Genomic DNA, 9278 nt, shown 5'->3' on the forward strand with positions numbered 1-9278 from the left:
TCATTTCATCTTTAAAATATTTTTCCTGAGGTAGGTATTATTACTCTTAAATAGAAATGGGATCAGAAAAGTCAAGTAACTTCTTTTAGGCAACACAGCTTGTCAGTGGTAGAGCTGAGATCAATGGCCGCTTCTTCTATTTGTCTGCAAAGCCAGTGAGTGCTCTTTGCGTTATAGAACACTGCCTTCTTTGAAAGTCATTAAAACAAAGAAAGCCTTCCAACCTTGATACACTCACAAAACATAATTTTCACATCAATAAAAGAGGTGAATATACTTATAAAAGATTTGTTTTGAAATGGAAGAGTTCCAGGAATGTTAGCAATAAATCAGGCATTTGTAAATCAAATGGGGGAAAATATTTGCAAATGATACTTCTGATAAAAGGCTAATATCCAATATATATGAAGAACTCATATAACCCAATAAAGACAAAAAACCAGACAATTCAATTAAAAAATGGGCAGAGGACATGTTTCCAAGGAAGATATGCAGATGGCCAACAGATATATGAAACGATGTACAACATCACTAATTATCAGGGACATGAAAACCAAAATCATAATAGTCATGGGGATATAATCAATAACATCATAATAACTAAGTAAGTATACTGCCAGGTGGGTACTTGAAATATCAGGGGGATCACTATGTAAATTATATAATTGTTTGACCACTATGCTGTACACCTGAAATTAATACAAAATAATATTGAATATAAACTGTAATTGAAAAAATTTTTATTTTATTTTATTTTTATTTTTTTAATGGTCAAAGGCAATATCTAGTGACATAGATTCATTCATTTATTTATTAATACAATTTTAATTGTTATCTATATACTAGGCCCTAAGCTGAGTGCTAGGCTGTAGCACTCTCTAAGGTAATCCTTAGTGTGCCTAAAGTGATGATTATTTCAGACACTCATCAAAAACCTGCAATACACAGGAATTCTCTGCTGACATCTAAATGAACACTTGCCATGTTGGAAGCTTGGTTACTTGAAAGTCTAAAAGACATAAGTCCCTTGTGGGATATTGAACAAATTAGGAAAGAAATTTTGTCCTTTTATAGTATTTAATCTATTTTAAAAAATTAAGTTAACTGCCATTATAATAAATATTTTAGATGTATTTAACAGAGAGTAAAAGCCTTTTGTCCCATTCATTTTTATTGATGTGGTTGAATCTTTTGTTTTTAAAAATATCATAATCTGTTTTTTAAAAGAACAGTAGTAAACTCTGTTTTGTATACAGTCGTCCCTGTAAGTTTGTTAAGTTTTACATGTACTTTGAGTTAAATGGACTTAACTAATCCTGAAATATTGGGATGAGGGGGGTCACTGAAATATAAGTGGGACAAAAGGATATCTATTTTTAAAAACTATATAATAAAAGGCTAATATGCAAATCGACCCAACGGCGGAACAACCAGTTGCTATGATGCTCACTGAACACCGGGGGCAGATGCTCAATGCAGGAGCTGCCCTGAAAAAAATTTTAAAAGGAAATGTGTTGGAGAAGATGTGGAGAAAAAGGAGCCCTTGTACACTGTTTGTGAGAATATAAATTAATATAGCAACTATGGAAAACAGTATGGAGGTTCTTCAAATACTTAAAAACTACCATGTAATTCAGCAATTCCTCTTCTGGCTATTTACCTGAAAAATATGAAAACATTTATTTGAAAATATATGTGTGTCCCTATGTTCATTGCAGCATTATTTACAACATCCAAGACTTGGAAACAACCTAAGTGGATAATTGGATAAAGAAGATGTGGTACCTATATACAATGGAATACTACTCAGCCATGAAGAGATGAAATATTGCCATTTGCAACAACATAGATGGATTTTGATATTATTATGCTAAGTGAAATAAGTCAGATGGAAAAGAGCAAAAACAGTATGATTTCTCATATATGAAATATAAAACAAAAAGTAACAAATGAACTAATAAAAAAGAATAAACTCATAGACAATAGAATAGTGGTTACCAGAGAAAAAAGGGGGTGGGGTCAGGGCAAAGTGGGAAAAGGGGGACTTAGGGTGGTAAGTGACCAACAGATATTGAATTGTACACCTGATATTTATATAATGTTATTACCCAGTGTAACCCCAGGGCTGCCTGCAGGGCTGTCTCATAGTACTTGCCATTGACCCTGTTCTGCGTGTTGTGGTTATTCCAGGGCTGGATGCTGGTGTCAATGTACCCAGGCCCCACACTGGGAATGAACTTGAGGTTGTTGGAATCACAAAAGTTCTTCACAGCTTTCCAGTTCTGATGGGAGGAGTCTAAAGGAAAAACAACTGGAGCAAAGTAGGTGTACATGCCATGAAATCCAGTGGCCAGGATATTATGAGTGTGTCCCTCCTCTACCAGCAGCACTATGAAAACCCCATTATAGGAGGTGTTGCTGATTGAGTGCAGCCCATTTGGTGTCAGGAGATGGGCCCAGGCCTCAGCGTTGTCAGGTATGAGTTGTAGATATATAAAAGAGTAGAAGGCTCTTCCCTATGTTGTTCTTATAGCAGTAAAATGTGCCAGGGAGCCATACGTGTCAATGATGTACTTGATATTGTCATGCTGAATGATGTTATCCCAGCCATTGTAAGGTTGGATGTGGAAGGCCACCTGACACAGATAGAAGATACTGGTCATGTGAGTATCTGTCCAGGGGTCACAACCTCTAAGGATGATGCTCCAACGATGGCCTGGATGTTGTACTGATGGGCAGTGTCCAGAATGGCAGGCACCAGGTCATCAGAGGGGTCCCCATTATCATCAGCCATGCCAGGTGGATACCAGAACAGGACTAGGGTGCTGATGGCGGCTTCCTTAAGCTGAGTCATGTGCTCCCGCAGTACATCGGGGTCCCAGGAGCCATAGGGCCCCAACTCCAGGTAGAAGCTGGAGCCCAAGTCGTGGGGATTGGGGGGACTATGGCAGCCATAGGCATAGCTGGCCGAGATCATGGGGTCCCAGTGAGGCACCATGATGTGGTCCCAATGAATGTACTAGTAGTGGCCCTCCCACTGCTGGCTCCCGTACCATGAATAGCAGAAGGTGTGCAGGTCTGAGTAGATGCACAGACTCTGCCTGGGGGCGGCCTCGGCCTCAGCCTCTGGTGGGGGGGGCGGGGTGATTCCACAGGGGGTGAGGCCCTCCGAGTATCACTCCAAGGATGCCAGCTCCAGGCCTAGGCCAAGAGCCAGAAGTCCATCTCTTTCAACTTTTAAAAGGATTATTATTAAAGTAGTAGAGGCCTGATGCATGAAATTCATGCAAGGGCTTTGGCCCCCCGCCACGGCAGCTGCCGCCTCTGCCTCGGCCCCGCCTGCCTCAGCTTTGTCCAGAAGGAAGGATGTCCAGAAGGATGTCTGGTCTAATTAGCATATTATGCTTTTATTATTATAGATGTGTGACACATAAGGAAACTGGTGACCCAAGTGAACTAGTGATTTGCCCAGAAATATAATATAGTCAGTCAATAGCAGAGATAGAACTTGATCCCAAATATTCTTACTCTCAAGATCATATATCTTCTTTGAAGATGTATATACAAAGTGCCTCAGAGCTCTGTCCTTGTACTTCACTTCTCTATCTCCACCTACTCCTCAGATGAATTTATCTACTCCCATGGCTGTAAATACCAGATATACTAGTAAGCAAATGATTCCCAACTTTTAGTTCAGGCCTTGACCTCTCCCCTGATTTCCACATTCTCAAATCCAACTACTTGATTGGCTAAATTGGTCTCAACTGTATTTCTCATTACCACCACCTCAACCTAATTTTCTCCTGTTTTCTCCATTTTCAACAATGACAACTCAATCTTAATTGTTTAGGCCAAAAAATACTTGGAGTCTCCCTTAACTCCTTACTTTTAAAAATATGTTATTTATTTTTTCAATAACAGTTTGCATCAATCTCACATATACAGCTTAGTGATTAGATAATCATATACTTTACAAAGTATTCCCCCTGATACTTCCAGTACCCACCTGGCACCATACATGGTAATTACATTATAATTGACTATATTTCCATCCCCATGACTATTTTGTAACTACTAATCTGTACTTCTCAATCCCTTCACCTTTTCCCCCAGCCCTCCAGCCCCTCAACCCCTTTCCCCTCTGGCAACGATCAGTTTGTTCTCTGTACCTATGTTGACGCCTTGATTTTTAACACATCTCCATTCATTCCATAAAAAAAACTTCTTGGTAGCCCTAACTGGCTTGGCTCAGTGGAAAGAGCATCAGCCTGCTAACTGAAAGGTCCCAGGTTTGATTCCAGTCAAGGGCATGTACCTTGGTTGCAGGCACATCCCCAGTAGGAGGTGCGCAGGAGGCAGCTGATTGATGTTTCTCTCTCATTGATGTTCTTAACTCTCTATCCCTCTCCCTTCCTCTCTGTAAAAAATCAATAAAATATATTTTTAAAAAACTTCTTGTTACAATCCTCAAAATATAGCCATAATATGACTATTTCCTACAACCTCCATTGTTATCAAACCATTCAACCTACACTGCTACCAACTTTTTGATTGCACTGGTAGCTTCTCTCTTTTTTTAAAAAATGTTTTTATTGAGAGAGAGAGAGAGAGAGAGAGAGAGAGAGAGAGAGAGAGAGAGAGAGAGAAACAACGATTATACAGAAATATCAATAGGTTGCCTCCTGCATGCCCCCTACAGGGGATTGACCTCACAACCCAGGCATGTGCCCTGACCAGAATTGAATGAGTGACCTCCTGGTGCATGGGACGACCCTCAATCCACTGAATCATGCCAGCTGGGTGCACTGGTAACTTCTTAACTGGTCTCTCAACTTCTAATCTTGCCACCCACCTCAATCTATTCTACCCCAAAGCCAGAATGATCCTACTAAAACATAAGCCAGATTATGCTACTGCACTGTCCAAACCTCTCCAGTGACTTCTCATCCCATTCAGAGTTACAGCCAATGTCCTTACCCTTTATTATTACCTCTCTGATCTACTACTCTCCATTGAACTCACTCTGCTCCAGCCACATCAGCCTCCTTATTGTTTTGCAGAACTACCAGAAACACTCCTGTCTTAAGATCTTTATACTTGTTTCTCTTATATGGAACACTTTTCTCCCAAATATCATGCGGTTTGTTCCATAACCTCTTTACAGGTCTATATTGAAATGTCACTTATTCAGCGAAATTTCCCCTTGTCAGCCTAACCATCTCCCTTCTCTGTTTTATTTTTCTCTATAGCATGTATCACCATCTAACATACTATACATTTAACTTATTTGTTTATTGTCTCTCTCCCTCCACTGGAATGCAAGTCCCAAGAGGGCAGAGATATTTATATTTTGATCATTAATGTATTCCTCAATGCCTGAAACACCTGATACATAGTGGCTTCCAATAAATGATTGTAGAGTGAATGGATTCCAGGTAGATATCCTGAAGTCCAATGCAATCTCTCATTGACCAGCACCTCTGGCATTGAGACTTGTCATTATTGAGCCATTGAAAAGCTACCCTCTCACAGCATTATTTATTTAAAATATTTTTATTGATTTCAGAAATAAAATGAGAGAGATAGAATCATCAAGATGAGAAATAATCATTGATTGGCTGCCTCCTGCATGCCCCCCAGTGGGGTTCAAGCCCACAACCTGGGCCTGTGCCCTGACCGGGAATCGAACCGTGACCTCCTGGTTCATAGGTTGATGCTCAACCACTGAGACACACCAGTCTAGCAATTCATAGAGAATTTTAGAAGGTTCCAGGTACTGTACAATATCCCAAGAAACTTCAGTCTTAATATTTAGCTACAGTGGGGCCTTGACTTACAAGTTTAATTCGTTCTGAGACCGAGCTCATTAAGGAGCTCGTTACCTCAAATTACTCTGTCAACTCAATGCAAAAAATCGGCGGAGAGACAACTGGTATCTCAAAAAACTCGTTAGTCGGGACACTTGTAAGTCAAGGCCCCACTGTATAAGATTTGCAGTTCATCGAGTCATACTTCCGAACCCTCACAGAGCTTCTTGTTAAGGTTGTCTTCCTCTGTAATAGTAAGTATCCCTTTTGGATTCCATATACCTGGAAGGAAGGCCAGTGTTCACATCCTAGTGTGATTAATACAGTTTATAATTTTATTATTCCACTAAATATATGAATTTTTCTAACCTTAGGCTTATGGCACTGATTCTGCATGAAGTTACTACCACTTTTCTGACTGTTTGGCAGCAGCATCTTTCTCACTTTGGTGGTAATATATTGGGGTGATTCCAATGCAAAATTTAGTCAAAATAAAAAAATGTATAAACTAGTACTTGTGTTTTAAAATGTTATCTGTTATTTAGAATTAAACCAGTTTCTCTGCCTTGGCTGATGTTGCTCAGTTGGTTGAGTATAGTCCCATGTACCAAAAGGTCACTGGGTTGATTCCTGGTCAGGCACATGCCTGGGTTTCGGGCTCAATCCCCAGTAGGGGGTGTGCAGGAAGCAGCTGATTTAAGTTTCTCTCTCTTTCCCTCTCCCTTCCCCTCTCTCTAAAAAATCAATAAAGAAAACAAAAAGCCCTGAGGTTCCTGAAGATGGCAGCAGGCAAGACGGAGGTGAGGGAGAGGGTGTGAGTGAATGAGGGGGTGAAAGGAGAGTGTGTGGATGTGTGTGGTATGTGTGTGAGTGAGTGAGGGACAGTTAGATCCGGCAAGAGCAGCAGGGGCTGGCAGACCAGGATCTCTTGGACAGGGAGAACCTACCACCACTGTGGGCACTCCTCGGACTGCAGCCCACGCCATCTTGAAGGGAAGAGCGGCCTCTTCTAGGAACGCATCAACACCATCATCCAGACAGGTCTTGGACACTGCCCACTCCAGCCAAAATCCTGCTGCCCCACCCTGAGACCTCCACCTCCAAGGGTGCACGCTCCCGCAGCAGTAAGTGCAACTTCCTCCTCCCCCGTGGCCAAACTCCTGACGCCACAATCGCGCTATTCCAGAGCCATAGTCATGCTTTTCAAGTGCACAGGCTGCCTGAGCCCACCACTCCACAGGCTGCTAGTGGGTGCCGCCGTGGGGCACACTCTTACCCAAACAAGGGCCCACTGCCCTGGCAGTAGAAATTCTGAATTCTTCCTTCCTGGATACCTCCCCGCAGCCATCTCAGTCATGCAGATTCAGCACCAGGGCTCCTCTGAATGCCTGAGCGCACTGCCACTGGGCACGTGCAAACCCAACCAAGGGCATAAGGCCCCTGGCAGTAGAAATACGGACTTCCCCTACTCCTGGTTGCCTGCCCAGAGACACCTCAGTCACTCGCTTCAGCATAAGGGCCTACCTGAGTGCACCGCCCTGGCAAACAGCCCTGGTGTACCTCTGTGGGCCACCACTGGGCGCACGCAGTCAACCAAGGACACAGCAGCAAAAACTGAGTCAACCCAATTCACAGCTGCTGACCTTCGGACACCACAGTCGTGCTTTTTCAGCGCGTAGGCCTTCTGAGCCCACCACCCCAAAGGCAGCTCTTGGGTGCCTCTGTGAGCCCTCGCAGGGCGCACTTGTATCCAAACAAGAGTAGACAGCTCTGGCAATAGAAATTTGGACTCCCCCCCACCTGGATGCCTGCCCATTGACACCTTTGTCATGCGGCTTCACAAGGGCCACAGAGAGTGTGCTGCCCTGGCAAACAGCTCCCGGGTGCCTCTGTGAGCCCTGGATGTGTACAAATCCATCCAAGGGCACAAGGCCTCAGCAGCAAAAACTGAGTCTTCACATTCCACAGCTGCCAACCTCAGGACACCATAGTCATGCCTTTCCAGAGTGTAGGCCTCCCGATCCCACCGCCCTGACAGACGGCTCCTGGGTGCCTCTGTGAGCCCCCACTGGACATGTGTGATTTCAACCAAGGGCACAAAGCAGCAAAAATTGGGACATCGTCCTCCCTGGTTGCTGACCTCTGGACACTGAAGTTGCGCCTTTCCAGCACGCAGGCCTACTGAGCCCACTGCCCCATAAGCAGCTCCTGGGTGCCTCCTTCAGCCCTGGCTGGGTGCGCTCATATCTAAACAAGGATGTGTGGCCCCAGCAGTAGAAATTCGGACTTCCCCCTTCCCAGCTGCCTACCCACAGACATCAGACACCGTGTCGCATGGTTTCAGCACGCAGGCCCCTGAGGACTGCCCCAGCAGGCAACTCCTGGGTGCCTCTGTCAGCTGCCACTAGGCGCACTTGTATCCAACCAAGGGCTCAAGGCCTCGCAGCAGAAAATCAGACTTCCCACTCCTCAACTAATGACCTCCAGTCACTGCAGTCGCACCGATCCAGTGCGCAAGCCCCCTGAGCCCACTGCCCTGGTAGGTGGCCCCCAGGTGCTTCTCTGAACTGCCGCAAGGCACAACCCTGGCCACTGGCATCTCATCCCCATGGTAGTGCCACTCCGGCACAAAGGCCTCCTGAGCACACTGCCCCAGCAGACAGCTCCTGGGTGCCTCTGTAAGAAGCCATTGAGCATGCAAATCCAACCAAGGGTACACATCCACTGAAGCAGAAACCAGGACTTCTCCCTCTATGGCACACCACAATAGCCCCGATTCAGTGTGTGGGCCCCACGAGCTCACACCCCCAGCAGAAGGCTCCTGGGCCCCTCTATGTGCTGCCACTGGGCATGTGCCTCTCCAACCAGGGGTGCATGGCTCCCTCAGTAGTATCCATGACATCCCTCTCCTGGCTGCATACCTCTGGACAGCTCAGTGAATTCCTGAGGACTTGCCTCCCTGGACAGGGTCATATTGTTTCAGCCACAGAACCCGAGATTCCCACATCCCCAGCTGCTGTATCCTGAACCCACTTGTGATTCAGAGAGGGAAATCACTTTGGCCAGAGTCCCACTGCCTCAACCACAGACTATGACAAACACCCAGCCCCGCCCCCACCCCCCCCCCACACACACACCACCACCACTGTCAGACTCTAGGCCACTTGTAGTGAGTTGCAGAGTGACACTAATCAAGCAAGAGTCCCACCACACTGACCAAAGTCACAGTACATGAGCCTCAGGCCCCAAGACTCCTTCCTCCCAGACCATGGACTCTGGGAACCCACAGTGAGAACATAACAGCGAGACCTCAGACAACCTTTTCCACAAGAGCCTGAACCACAATCACATCCAAAACAGCGTGAACAACAAAGCCAGGGATGAGTCACATTGCCAACCTGAGACTAGAATTCATCCATGAATAAGAAACTAACATTTAAGATCCAACTACATCAAGAGAAGCCAAGAGAG

The 9278-nt window shown here is 44.9% G+C and overlaps 1 pseudogene; it reads right to left on the bottom strand.

Moving 5' to 3' along the window:
* Positions 1-2045: 2045 nt before the first annotated feature.
* Positions 2046-7638, bottom strand: LOC132223425 (glycoprotein endo-alpha-1,2-mannosidase-like protein; annotated as a pseudogene).
* Positions 7639-9278: the final 1640 nt, after the last annotated feature.

The sequence above is a fragment of the Myotis daubentonii genome, chromosome X (genome assembly GCF_963259705.1).
Source record: "Myotis daubentonii chromosome X, mMyoDau2.1, whole genome shotgun sequence".
In the NCBI taxonomy this organism is placed as follows: domain Eukaryota; kingdom Metazoa; phylum Chordata; class Mammalia; order Chiroptera; family Vespertilionidae; genus Myotis; species Myotis daubentonii.